The sequence below is a fragment of the Cryptomeria japonica genome, chromosome 5, assembly GCF_030272615.1.
Source record: "Cryptomeria japonica chromosome 5, Sugi_1.0, whole genome shotgun sequence".
Taxonomy (NCBI): Eukaryota; Viridiplantae; Streptophyta; class Pinopsida; order Cupressales; family Cupressaceae; genus Cryptomeria; species Cryptomeria japonica.
Window position 1 is genome coordinate 908,276,163 of NC_081409.1, and position 15,165 is coordinate 908,291,327.

Sequence of the window (15,165 nt, forward strand, 5' to 3'; positions counted from 1 at the left end):
GGAACCTTTCTACTTGCAGTCGTGGTTTTCCCTTCTTAATCTTCCCTTTTACTTTGTCAATCGATGTTGTCAGATCCTTATTCCACTAGGGGCTTGGTGCATCTTGCCTCCTTGACGTGGTATAGGTCTTTCAATCTTGTTTCCTTGTACTTTACCGGCAGTATTGGCATATGCTTATACTCCCGCTAAAGTGGGGGCTAATTGTAGTGTCATAAAATTGCAACCCTAGCAATTTGCAACCACATTAAGGTCTTCATGTTGGCGATTTGAATCCCCAAACCTAATCGAAGACCCAATACTTGCTCAACCCTCGGAAACCGCACTTGTTATGCCCTCCGCACTGCCTAAACCTGCTTCATGTCCTAAGACAAGGGAAGGATGGGGGCGTGGCACCCCTATTGGTGTAGGGCACCAATCACTCCATGCATAATTTGGTTTGTTCTTAAGTCTTTTATGTTGTCTTTCATGTTGTAATAAGTAGACCAACCATTTGGGACTTAATGACGTCATGGTTGAGTTGTCCAAGCTTTTGTTGTGTTCAGGATGTTGATATCCTAGAAAGATGTAATGTCTATGTTGTTCATAGGTGGACTACTCTAAAAATAGAGTCATCATGTAATAAGGGTGTAATGCATTGTTTTAGGTATCTTATAATGCATAGAGGGCCTTTGGATCCTTGGAGTACACTTGAGTGCAAGGTTGCCTCCTAAGGATCAAAAAGATGTAAAATGCTAAGCAACATTTGCAACATTGCAAAAAGTTGCATTCTATGTTGTTGGTGGTGAAGAAGTTGGTTCTAACCAACTGAATCATGATGTTAAAAGCCAAAGACGACATCATTGTACATGTTGGAAGATTTTGGAATGCAAAGCAACTTTTGTTTGTAAAGAAAAAATCTTGTTTTTACACCGCTTTCACTGTTTTCCTTATTTTTTGTTGTATTGTACGGTCCAGTACAGACTTGTCAGAGGAATCTACCTGTAGGGAATGAAGGAATAGTGAACCTACTTTCCATGAAGGTGGATTTCAATATTTGTTGTGTCTGGTTGCAGAGATTTAAACCATTCTCTATGAACTAGGTACAAAACCCTTGTAGGGTAGGGTTTAAGCAATAAATGGCTCTAACCTGAGCACCCACTGATGGCACCGGTTGAAATCAGTGGATTCTAGGTTAGGGTGTTTAAATATTTTTAGTGTAGTTTTTTTGGCTTTGCAGACCTTTTTGGTGGTTTTACAATGATACCCTAGGCTCACAGCTAGGAGTTGGTGAGATTAGGATAGCAGAAGATGTGCGTTTTCAGAGCACACATGGATTGGTAGAGACAAAGTTGATACATTTTTGGAGACCCCATTGGATTCCCTTTAATAATCCATGATTAGTTTGTGCAGAGGTTTTGACTGGTGAAGCTTTCTAAGGCCAAGTTTGCAAGTCACCTGGGTAGCCCTAAAACCCTTAAAAATAGGATAGTTCTAGAAACCCCATGTGTACAAAGAACCCAGATGCCATTCTGAAATATTGTATGTAAATAGGAAAAGAGTACTCATAAATGTAATTTTGGGGGGGCCTTGTGTGGGTAGATGTGAACTTAAGCCCTGAAAACCATAAAAAGAGGCTTAATTGAATTAGGTCTGTTTGGAGCCCGATATAGACAAAGTGAGCTTGAGAAGGCTTGGAAATGGGTTTAAAGGTGATCAAACCCTTAGAAGACACCAAAGACACTGTGTCAACTTCATTCACACTCATGGAACAAGTTTGTGATTAAAGATCCTTTGCAGAGGTTGTTGGATCATTGGGAAGGTGTGATAGGGATTGAGGTGGAATCCTCAAGAGGAAGCATTGTTGTAAAAAATATGTGGTTATGCCTTGGAGGAAATCCAAATTTGATTAAGCCTTGGAGTTATAACAAGCAAAATATTTACCAAGTACCATTGGATGGGCTTGAGGAGTTAGAAGGTTGGAGAAAACAAGAAAGACAACTAGGTGACTAAGAGTAACTCCAAGAATCTCTGCATCACCTATCCTCCTAGGAAAGGGGTGTGGCACCCTTGTCCTTGCCCTATTTTGGGGGTCCCTCTATCCTATCCTTGCATTGGAATTTGCATAAAGAGGGACAAACTTTCCCTATATCGGCTTGTGACGAAAAATTAGTCAATTAACCCTAATTGAAAGTATATGTGTCGCATTTATCCTTCTCATTTTCATAAGCGATAAGTTGAATAAGTGGGAATACATGAGATCACGCATTCAAGCATTCAAGAGCATTCAAGCATTCCTTTCAAACATTGATCATTCTCAAGTCTCCCTTTAAGCCTAGGTGTTGCATTCAAGTCAAGGATACAACCATTGAATACAAGATCCCTTTCAACATTCAATTCAATACAAACAAATCTACCTACATTATATCTACAACCTCCCTTGAGGTGACTTACATTTTAGTCATTCATTTACATTTACTTGCAAGTACTTTCTTTCATCATTTGGTTAATTCCAAAATTGGGGTTTGACCTGAAGGCAAATCCCTAATCCCAACGCCTTTTCCTCTCTTTTTTGTGTGTAGGTTGCAACTGTGCATTTGTGTTTGCAAATTCAGACTCCATTTGTAGAGGCAGAAAAACCCTTTTCGTTTCACAAATTTTTTGGAGGACCGTGGACACTTTCAACATGGTCCCGACAACTTTTCCTCAAATTCACAGGGTAGCTTCATCCGACATATTATAGCCAGATCCAGGTGCACAGCTTCATCTCACGCTTCTATCTCAAGTTATAATCAATTCTTTCCTACTTTTACACTTAGTTATACAACACATAATTCAATCATTTTCCATTCTAAAAGAGGGGTTAGCTTGTAATTTATATCCCATTATCAATTCATTTAGTATTCAATCTCTTCCCTAAGAGATTGGATCTAGTGAATTTCCCCCTCTTTTAAATGTAATGTGGATAAAGTGTTTGAAGGGAAATCTGCAGTGAAACTTTCATCTCTCCTTGGGGGGAAGAAAAGCTTCCTCTTGATCTCTCCATCATTCACCTTTTTCACCATTACATTTAGAACTGGTCTCATTGTACCACTGTTCAGCCAATGCAAATAGCAATCCTAGATTTTCCCTAACCTCGGGCATAAATATCACATACCATAGTCTGACTGATCCTAGTATCGTGTGGTCATCATCAGTCAACTATGATCTCAACCTATGTACGAGGGAATCTCTCCCATGAATCCAAAGGTGCTAAATTAGCCTACAACCACAAACGCAATCGCATCAACTTTATCAACTTACTTAAGTCTTATCAAGCTTTACTAGCTTTATCATATCTAGCAGTTTTATCAGCTTTATCAATTGCTACTTAGCTTATCCTACTAGGGAAACAGTTTGATATTTTCAATTTGACTAGTCATTCTACCTATCGTACAATTATCTATCACATCTACAACATTCCTAGTCCCTAGTTTTCATTTTGACCAGATATGCATTGATACTTATCATATATGTGTTAAGAATCCATAAACACACTTTTACATCACACATAAGGGATAGCAACCACATACACGCTGCAATTAGCCATATACGCATTAAGAAACCCTATACACATCAACATACCTTACATGCAGTTTTACATGGTGTATATGCACTAAAGACCATAGACGTGCCTATATCAACCATATACATGTTATTGTGCCATGGACGCACTAATACCTACCATAGACGCACTTTTAGCAATTTCTTATCTTGTTGTGTTTTTGGCTAGCTATCATTTCTACACTATTTATGATGCCATAAATGCACAATGCAAGAAAAGTAAGGGCATACTTACTAGCTCTCCATGCTCCTCTAGTCACTTGAATCACCTCACTCACTCGAATTAGTGGAATCACTCTTCCATCTCGCCAAATACTTTGTGCTCCTTCTCTACTCTACTCTATGCCTTGATCTTTGAATGTGATGGATGAAAATGAGAATATCATTACCCCTAGCTCCTACTTATAGGTTTTGTAACCCTAATTGTCCATTCAACCCCCCTATGATCCTCGTGATCCCCCAAGACCTATTCTTGATCCGTTCTTTTCATTCATCTAACCCTATCATTGCCTTTTCTTGCTAGCCTATCCTCTCTTTTGTCCAAAGATTGTCTGAACCTTGTCACCACTTTTTAACCCAATCTCTTGATGGGGAATATATCATCATTTAGTTATTATCAAGAGAAAAACAAAAAGGGCTTCCATAATGTAAGAGGAATTGAAGTTCTTCAATCCTAGCTCAATAAGTTCCTAAAGGTATTCATCAACACCATTGAATCTTAAATAAGCTATAGGTAGAGGAAAATGAATTACGATGTCTACAAACACACATAATGGATTTGTAGAAGATAATAGAATTACAAAATATTAGCTAGGATCACAAGAGTGATCTCATCCAATAGAGTAGAATAGTCGCTTCATTTTTTCATATTTATGTGTAGGTGTTCACAATCTCATAATAGACTCACAGTTAACCTCTTCCCACACACCATTCAATATCATGCTGAAATAGTTACACAATATATCTTTCCTTCTTTCTTAGTTTGAAATTTGTGTTCTTATATATGGCTTAGTTGATTATGTTATTTTATTTCTAGTTTATTATTGAAATATCATTTGTGAGAGTTAAAAAATGAGGTTTTTCCGTACTAGTTTATTTTATGCATTTCCATTTCTCTTGCTAGATCACCTTTATTCACACTACCTTTTAATAGTATAGGATATGTTTATCTCTTACATTTATTTTGAAGCTCTTATTGATTTTTTTCACATTTAAGGAGTTCAACTCTATCTAACTTGGTCCCCAAAACAAAAGATTCAACTACTAAAATAATTATAGATGGTTGGGATGTGGCACATGATGACACCACCTTCCAAAACCCCCAAAAATTTATCCAATTTTTTTTTCACAATATAAACATCTTAAAACTCCCTTAATATTATTCTTTTGATTCTATTATAATACCACAATAACATATGTTATTTAAATTTATGCATTTATCCATCAAGTGGAAAAAGCCACCATATTTATATCATATTAGAAATAGAGGAGTAATATAGGAAGAAGTAATTATAGACAGAGAAACGATAAAGGAATTGAAACCTAGAGAAAGCCAAAGGAAAATGAGAGAAGAAGCAAAACCACCTTAATCCAAAGAAACTGCAAACAAGCACAACTAGACCATAGTCATTTAGTATTTTCATAGAGATGGATAAGTAGTAGGAAGCCACATTCGTGAAGAGAAGTGTTTTTAATTGAGACTCTAGTAACATTTGTTGGTGTTGGAAATAAGCCACACCCGGATCGATGATGGACTGGTCCAAGAGGGGCTAGTAGCTCAATGGCAGAGCACTCCAACAACGTATGGAAGGTCCTAAGTTCGAGTCCTAGCTGGTCCATGTCTCAACATGGTATCAGAGCCAGGTCCAGGCTAGGAGGCCCAAGCACACAAGAGGTGTGGCTTAAGGGGGGTGTTGGTGTTGGAAATAAGCCACACCTAAACCGACGATGGACTGGACCAAGAGAGGCCAGTAGCTCAGTGGTAGAGCACTCCAACAGCATATGGAAGGTCCTAGGTTCGAGTCCTAGTTGGTCCATGTCTCAACAACATTTTCCCCACCATCGCCATGATGGATTCTATCATAGGGTCGCGATAGCATAGACCTAAGCTTTTGCTAGTAAAAGGGGTAATTGTTAGATATTTTCCATCAACATTTGGGAAGAGAAACCCTCCTATTCAATTGCATTGTTGAACATGATTGTGGACCAAGGTGAGAGGTGACTAATAAAATGTTACATAAGCTCCAAGTATAAGGGAAAAGATTAGAGCTTGCAAAATTGATGGTGTGACGAAACCAATTGATTGTAAACTCAACCATCCTAAGAGTAGGAAACAAGCCCCAAGATTAGGAGATGGAGGAAAGTGTGCAAAGGGCTAATCATTTATAGCTAGACCAAAATATAATAGGGAAAAAATAAAAGTATAAGGAATGTGTCACTTTAGGGCTTACATAAGGAAGTGATACTGGAGAATCCAATTAATGACCTCAAAGTTGCTAAGGGAGTACAAAGAAATAACATTTAGAATCTTGTGAGGGGTAGGTTGAAGGGGGTAGGAGTTGATTGAAAATTTAATCAAATGGAAATGAGATGGCATGCCATCAATGGGGCAATTAAGCATGGGCAAAAACCAACACACACTTATCCTTTAGACTAGCCAAGCACAAATGGAATCTACAACCCCCATTCTTCATATAAAGGAAAGAGAAGGTTGCATCATTCCATAATCCAACATTTGAGAAATGCAAGTAGTTGAAGCCCTTCACAATGGCTAAATTGGTGAGTCTATCAACCGCACAATTCACCTCTTAAACATAGTGTCCACACTCATAATGGCTAAACCAATTTAAAAGGTTCCAAACTAACTATGACATATTTAAGAAATTCTAAAAAATCAAGATGATTTTTTTTTATGGTATTAATAATATTCATTGAATCCCCTTCACTAATGACGCCATTGATTTTTTTGTGGCAATACCTAGTCCAAGCATTAAGGCTCGGACCTTTGCTTCATTATTCAAGCCAAGAGGAAGATCTTTACTAAAGTTTAGAGGAAACTACCATTTGAAAGTTGCAAGGTTATCATGCCCTAGAAGTACCCATATTTAATTTAAAGGAATCATCAAAGTTGAGCTTAGTAAGAGAGGGTGAGATATTGACCATTTAAAATTTAGGCAAGAATTTCATAAGCTTCTTAGCTTGATAAATCCATTTTGAGAAGGAAATCGAAAGAGAGTCCAAACTTTAAGGATAGAAATTTGTACTAATGGGTGAGGACATCACAAGCTTAATGATTACAAAATCCAACTTGTGAATCACAAGATCCCATAGCTTAGATTCCTTAATAAAATTCTAAAGTTTATTCTCTCCATATATGCTAGATTAGAAGAGAGCAAGATACCTTCCACAATATGCCAAAGGTTAATTTTTTATAAAGAATCGGCCAGCTCGTAAATAATTGACACAAAGTACCTAAGAGAAAACACTTCCAACTCAAGTAGGAACATAGCTAGTTTCATTAGCTTGGGGTGAACTTGCAATGAAGGAATACGTGATCCAAAGATTTATTAATTCTATATTGGATGAGAAATTAGAATTTGAAATAACACCAAACTTTTGAAGCCCATCCCCTATGAGAAATCTATTCTAAATTATACGTTGATTGAAGACACCAACCTTGGGTAAACAAAGTTTTTCCTAGCAAAGAATCCTAAGCTAGTTGTGTGAGAGAGTAGGTCTTATTTAGATAAGATAACAAGTAATCTTGTAGAGTAGAAACCTGAAGTTGATCCCATCCATCTTAGTTCATCTTCATGTTTAGAGAAGAAGACCTTCCTTTTTGAAAGAATGTTCTTCTTGAAATTGGCTTTTGAGATTCTAAGAAAAAGGCAACTAGAGAAATCTTTCCACTTCAGATTTTTTTATTATCATATTTTGATATGTATTAGTTATTCTATGTTTTGATTTTACTAATTACATTAGTAAGCCAGTTTTAACTAATTAATATCAAACATGGATATATTAATTTCATATATATTAGTGATTTTTAGTTGCTCCTTTAATTGGTTTATTTTTAATTTTATAAATAACAATCATTTGGTGTAATTAACTTTTTGTTTTCTCAAATTGTGATTTTGATTTAGTTCATCCCTAATTAGAGGGAAAGCATTAAGTAATGATTTTGTAGTGTCATCGAAAAACGTTGAGGTATATTGGGAAGGTTGTGTGGTATATCTTACATAATTCTTATAATATAAATCTAATATGTATTAATGGTGCAACCATGGAACCTAGGAATGCATGCACCACATGGGTTAGAAATTCTTAGTGATAAAGAAGCATCCACAAACTTAAAACGATCTTGTATCAACCAGAAATATTTTAATTAGTTGTTGATAAAATAATGAAATTGAAGTTACATGGAGCGTCACTCTTTATATAATTTTTTTTCTCCAATTTTTTTATGTATTGATAACTTAAAACTTTAGTGTATGGATATATTTTTTCACCATTTTTTATAAATACATATTTTAAAATAGATTAGAAAAATTGTGTATTGAAATAAAATTCGTTCAATTTGATGTCACCTTTTGTCTTGATTATTTATCTAAAATAGAAAAAAGAATGTCATCTTGACCTTTATTCTTTTCTCTACTACATCATATTTATTCGCTTTTTTAAAATAAAAAATTAGTATTTTATCTTGATAAGATAATCAGCCTTATTTTTTAGTGCTAATGACCCATTTTCAATGAAAATAAAATATAAAACATAAAAACTAGTTAAATATTAATATATATATATATATATATATATATATATATTAGAAAACTTCAGTTGGAGACCTGCAAAAGGGTATTTTTATATTTAAAAAAATATTATTTATAAGAGTAGGATTTTTTGAAACATGATTTTTTCAAATAATTTTATTTTTGTGGTAATTGAACCCAAAGTGATATAAAAAAATACATTTAGTAGACACTTCCAATTGGAAAAATTGTGGCCCATATATAACTTAGCTAGAATGAATCTACCTAGACCATATATTTTACCAAAATTAATTTTAGTTAGAAATACTAAAATTTACTTATGCTAATAAGTTGGCCTAAAGTGTGATGCAAATTTGTACTTTTACATTGTGATATAGTGGAAAAATTATTGTCACTTTGACATATGCAACTCAACAAGGAAGGATTTTTTGCCTTGTCATTTCTGTTTTTGTCTTGTAAAGTTGAACTAATAATATTACCCTTTTCTTGGATTGAAGCTTATGAGTGTAATTGGAAAGGAAATGGATAGGTTCGATGAACTTATTTATAATGGTAAAATCAAACTCTAGGTTGAATCGAGTAATAGTCAATCTGATAGTAATAGAAATATTTTGGTGAAAAATTCAACAAGCCAAAAAGTATAATCAAATAAAAAAGGAGGAAATTTTGGATTAGCAAAAACATAGGAAATGTTAAAAAGGGAGAGAAAAACCTACTATTTTTAAATTTAAAGGCATTTTAATAGAATAGAGATATAAAGAGAAGGTTAAAATGAGAGTAGGGATTTAGGGTGGCAACCTCCAATATACTTGAGGAAAAATGCTCCTTGTGCGGATCTTGGGGCAACACCCTTAGCATGCTCCCTAACATAATACAAGACAAGGTCAAGGGTTGTAACCTATGCCACCAAGCCCATATTAAAGCTTTTGAAACCACCCAAACCTTAATGGAGCATGCTAAATTTCACAATTTATCACTTTTAACCAAACTCCAAGTCTCCCCCCAACCTTACAAAAAATGTTTGACTTTCATACTATTAGATTGATTGAAGTCTTTTTTTCTATTATTATTCATTTTTAATTAATAATTATATAATTAATATAATAAAATCATTACAACTTTCAATTATAATTATTAAACACAAACAAGATCGTAAAACCCCAACACTTAACCTATAAATAGAACATTTGATGTTGATGAAACCTTAAATAAATTTAAATCCTATGACTTTGTTGCCCATAGTAGTTATTCAATTACAAAGAGTCGGCTCTATGTAGCTAATAATTGACCTAAATATCAACAAACATCAATAGAATCCTAAAAATTAAGATCTCGACATAAACAATCTAATTTAGTTTGGAATAATTATCTCTATTTTTTAAGACCATAGGTGCAAACTGTGACAAGGTCCATTCTTTTTGTAGGAGGCTTTCTTTTTATTTCACACTTCCCATGTGTCATTACTTTGATCATCTCTTTGTGTCTCTAAAATTAGATGGCAAGACTAGGGGTTTTAGTCGTTGGGGTGAGTTTTCCACAATCATCCAAAGATTGCAGATGATCATTTTGTATCACTGTTGAAACTTATTTTGTTGAATTTTATTTAATCTTAGGTGAACTCTGTTATGTATTTGCATTACCTTTGTCTTGCAATGGTTCAAAAGAAGGTTCTCATTCTTCCACTAAACTGTTTCCAATGTAGTGATGTGGAACATCTTTCCACTATATGGCCTGTCAATTGATTTATCTTTGGGGTTAGGACATTCTACGAAAAGGTGCCCAATAATGTAACATCTCCTACAACAAAAAGGCAATCCCTCATAATCTTGAGGGTTACGACCAACATTGATCATTAACCCTTAAAATTATTTCAGCCAAAAGGTTTTTTGAAATGTCAAGATCTACTAAAATGTGAGCATAAGTTATGCACATAAAATAAAAAGATTTGTTATCTATAGCCAAGAAATTGCCCAAAGAGTCGCCAATAGCTTCAAAACATGATTCAACACAAAAATAAAATGGTAGATTTGAAAGACATGCCCAAATAGGGATAAACATCAAAAGATTAAGTAGAGGGACAAATTGAGGGGGAAGCAGCTACACTCCACACAAAATGACATGTCATACAGTTTTCAAAAATCGAAAAACACAATAGATTTCAACAAAAAAATTAGGAGTTAAATCTTCATGCTCTTGATCCCCATTGTTGTTAAACCACAAAAAATCCAACAAAAAAATAGTGTAATACAAATTGAAGAGGTTTTTTGAAATGTCATTTTGTGTGGAGATTAACCTGTACCAAATGAGAAGCACCACGACCCCATGCCCAAATAATGAAAAAGCTTGTATTTTAATCCTCCACACTATCCCAAAAACAGAACGAAGAAACAAGCATATAGATATATTTCAAGTTTTCTATCATAACAAACTGTCATGAAATCAAAAACAAACTGTCATGAATCAGTGATCCACTGATACAAATCTAGGAGGCAAGGCCATAAACATTGAAATCTACCAAATAACCCATGCTCTGCAGAAAAAAAAAAAATCCTTGTTTTCAACAATCTCTTTTTTTAACCTCATCACCGCAAATTATTTCCAAGGGCATACATGTGTTCTGAATTGGCTTTCAATAATCAAAATATTAGCTACTACTTTCCCCAAGTTTTGTTGGGGGTTTGTTCCCAGATGTGGTAGAATCTAGAAACCCTTATGAGGCAAAGTAGCTCTATCTTGGGCACCATTAACAGGGCTACCAAGAGCCATAGAAATCCCAAGTATTTGTGATCCTGAGTTGCCAAGATTTGTGTTGTTGCACGTGATATGTGGGTACCCAAAGATGAATGTCAAACATGGCAAAACAATATTTGATGGACGGCTTCTATCCTCATTCAAAGACTTAGGAAAATTAGATATATTGCTCTCAACGTCAAGTGAAGAAACACCCATTGCACAAGGAAGGCGAGTAGGAAACCTTTCCAGAACCCTCATTTCAACAACATTTGGCAATGAATCCCTCATTGAAGCAGCGTGGAAAAAAATGTTTAAAAGAATAATTATAAATTTTTTGAATTTACGAATTAGGGATTGGGATTAAAATCACCATGTTGTGCGTGCGGGGGATCGTGGGCGACCAAACTAGGGTTTCGTGGCCCTAGCTCGTGGGTGGCGGTGTTGCAGGTGCGGCGGGGGAGGGAAGTACAGGGCGTCGGGGGAGTGTCGTGGCAGCAGGTGTTGGGCAGGGACCGGCAGTGGGTATGGGGGGAGTAGCGGGGGTCGTCGGGTGGGGCTTGGACTGCGCGGGGGTGGAGCTTAGGCTGCGTGGGGGTGGGGCTCCGACTTGCTGCAGCCCGAGTGTTTCCCGTGAGCCTGGGGTGTCGGCTGGCCCCTTCCTTCAGTGGTGCTTGGGAGGGGTGGTACCTTGGGTGTTGAGCCTCCTTGAGTGGCCCTTTGGGGTGTGGATTCTTGGCACTCTTGTTTTATTTTTTTTATGCTTCGATGTTGAGTTTTGGTGGTGAGGCCTCGCAAGTTGCTCCAGCCATGGATTTTTGTGTTGCAGTGGGCTCAAAACCCCCACTTCAGAGTATGAAGACTTTTAACAATAATCTTTTCTCATCAGATTCGGGGTTTGGGAGTGTTGGCAGCTCGCACATTATGAAGATTAATGGTTGTCTGGAGAGATGCAGTGAGAGACCGAAGTTGGTTATTCCTCCTGAGATTATAGCTGAAGACATTGAATATTTTTCAAAACACTCGCTATACTGCAAGTTTTGGGGAATGAAGGTCTCCTTGCAATTTTTGGAAAATTGGGCGCAGAGGACTTGGGCACCGAAAGGGAAAATGGAGATTATGTTGTTGGCAAATAACTACTTCATGGTGACTTTCAATTGCATGGAGGATCGCAATAGGGTCTTTGAAGGAGGTCCGTATTTTTACAACCATGTGGGATTGTTCATCAAGCCTTGGCATGCGGGGTTTAATCCTTCAGAGGAGCTCCCAAATAGGGTTCCAATGTGGGTTCAGTTACCACATTTTCCTGTGGAATGTTGTCGGGAGGATGTGCTTCGGATGCTTGCTGCTCTGCTTGGGAGGCCAGTGGGATCTTCAACGCAAACCCTGGGGAGAAAGGTAATGACATTTGCGCGTATCTGTGTTGAAATTGATCTTAGTAAACCTTTGACAGATGTTATAGATATGTGTGCAGGCTCTTATTCCTGGGTTCAGCAGTTAGATTATGAGACTTTACCATTTTGATGTCGTCTATGTCATGAGTATGGTCATTTACAGCGTAAGTGCCGTAGATATAAACCAATGGTGTGCCAACCTCAGCAGTCGGACCCAAGCCTAGATAGGGTTGAGAAAGGGAAAGTTGTCATGTCGGTCGAGGTTGAGGGTGCTAATGGTTTTGTCTCAGTTAAGACAAAGAACAAGAACCGAGGACAAAATAGGCCCTTACAGAAGAGACAGGAGGAGGATACCTTCAACAGATTTGAGGTCTTGGATGACCTTAGCCATCAGGAAGTAAATCTACGGTTAACCCTTTTGGATCAAGATGCATCAGGGGGGCTCCGGAAAGAGTAATTGAGGACTCTACCCAGGCCTTGCTAGTGGTTGGAAGCCAGCAGATGGAGATGGATCAGGCAGTAGGAGTCCAATTGGGACTCACTCCTAGTTTTGAGGTCAATTTGGTTGAGGGGGAGGGTTCTTTAATAGCTTTGAAATTGGAACCAATTGGGTTTAAAAGTAATAAGTCCTCCGCTCACCTGGGTCTGCATCAGAAAAATATTAAGAAAAGTGCTTCAGAGAAGAGCTTAAAGGTTGGCAGAAAGAAGGATCGAGATAAGATCAAATTGATGAGGGAGAATTTGGTTGAGTCAGGGTCAGTAAAGACTTTGGATTCTCACTTTTCCAATCCTCCAAAATGATTGTGCTTTCATGGAATGTGAGGGGCTTGAACAGTGGCCCTAGACAAAAAGTTGTTCGGGATTTGATTAAGAATCATTCACCGGATGTCCTATTCTTGCAAGAAACTAAACTTTCAGTGGAGAGTATGATGAGTCTGGTGCCAAAGCTGTGAGGGCGAGGCGAGTGTCAGTGTGTTGGGGCAACTGGTTCTTTTGGAGGGGTGGCCTGTCTTTGGAACCCTTTAAGATTTTGCCCTGTCTAGTGGGTTGCCTTCAAATCTTCGTTATTCGGGGTTATATCTAGTCTTGAGAATGGGGAATTCATCTTGTTTTCCAACATCTATGCCCCTATTGATCTTCAGGGTAAGCAAAACTTATGGTCTTATATTTCTTGTATGCGAAGGTTGACCCCTTTTCATCCTTGGATTATGGCAGAAGACTTCAATGTCGTCCTTGAGTTGAGTGAAAAGAAGGGGGGTGTTATGCGGTTGGAACCTTCCTCTTTCCTTTTTCAAGATAGTATATCTTTTTTGCAACTGGTTGACATTAAATCTAGCAATGGTTTGTTCACTTGGAACAATAGGAGGGTGGGAGAGTATTGGATTGCGAAGAGGTTGGATCGTTTTCTAGTTTCTAGTTTTTGGATTGGTGGGGGGTGGTCCACAAGTTTTGAGATTTTTGACTAGAGAGGGTCAGATCACTAGCCCATCAAGTTGGTTTCTTCTTTGGCTTGGGTAGCTCGCTCACCTTCTTTCAAATTCCAACTTATGTGGCTTTGAGATCCTACTTTGCAGGTTCTTGTAGCGGAGTGGTGGAGGAATGGGAGGCCGGCCTTTGGCATTGTCATGTACTCTTTTGCCACGCAACTGCAATTTGTTAAGTTTCAACTTAACCTGTGGAACTGATAGGGATTCGGAAATATTTTTCATGCTAAGAAAGCTGCTCAAGTTGTGTTGAATGGGATCACCAGAGAAATCAGACAACATGGTTTGTATGAGGACTTGCTTAGGGAGGAGGACAGGGCTGTCAAGGTGGTTGAGGAATGGGAGCTTAGGGAAGAAATATACTGGAAGCAGAGAGCTCGTATTGATTGGCTGAAAGAGGGGGACAAGAACACTACTTTCTTCTTCAACTCAGTGAAAGCAAGAAGACATGGAAATTCCATCCCTGTTCTAGTTAAAGATAGAGGTGAGCAGTGCCTATCCTTGCAAGAGATTTCTAGGGAGTTGTTACAGTTTTTCCAAGCCCTCTTCAGGGAGGACTCCCAGGGGGAAACGGTGGTGGAGAATCGGGTTCTTGCTTGCATTCCTTCTCTTGTCACAGGGGAGATGAATGAGTAGCTTTTGTGTCCTATTTTGTTGGAAGAGCTTGAGAGGATTGTCTTTCACATGAGGAAAGGAAAAGCTCCTGGACCAGATGGGTTCCTGATAGAATTCTTTCAAGAGTTCTGAGATATTATCAAACTAGATTTATTGGAAGTAGTCCAGGAGTCCCAAAGGAATAAGAAGATGCTTCGAGTGTTGAATGCGACTTTCATTGCTCTAATCCCCAAGTGTGATGGGGTCGATCAGTTAGGCCAGTTCCGCCCTATCTCTCTCTGCAATGTGATTTATAAGATCATCTCTAAATTGATAGCAGATAGATTGAAGAAGTGTCTGGAGAATGTTATCTCCGAGGAGCAAAGTGGATTTGTGGAAGGGTGCCAAATTTTGGATGGTGTAGTCATTGCTACGGAGACCATTCATTCTATGGCATCATCCAAGGAAAAAGCTATGTTTATCAAGCTGGATATGGCTAAGGCGTACGATAGAGTTCGGTGGTCCTTCCTTCAGAAGATCCTCAGGGCTTTTGGTTTTGTTGATGAGTGGGTCCAGTGGGTTATGAGTTGTGTTACGTCTACTTCTTTCTCTATG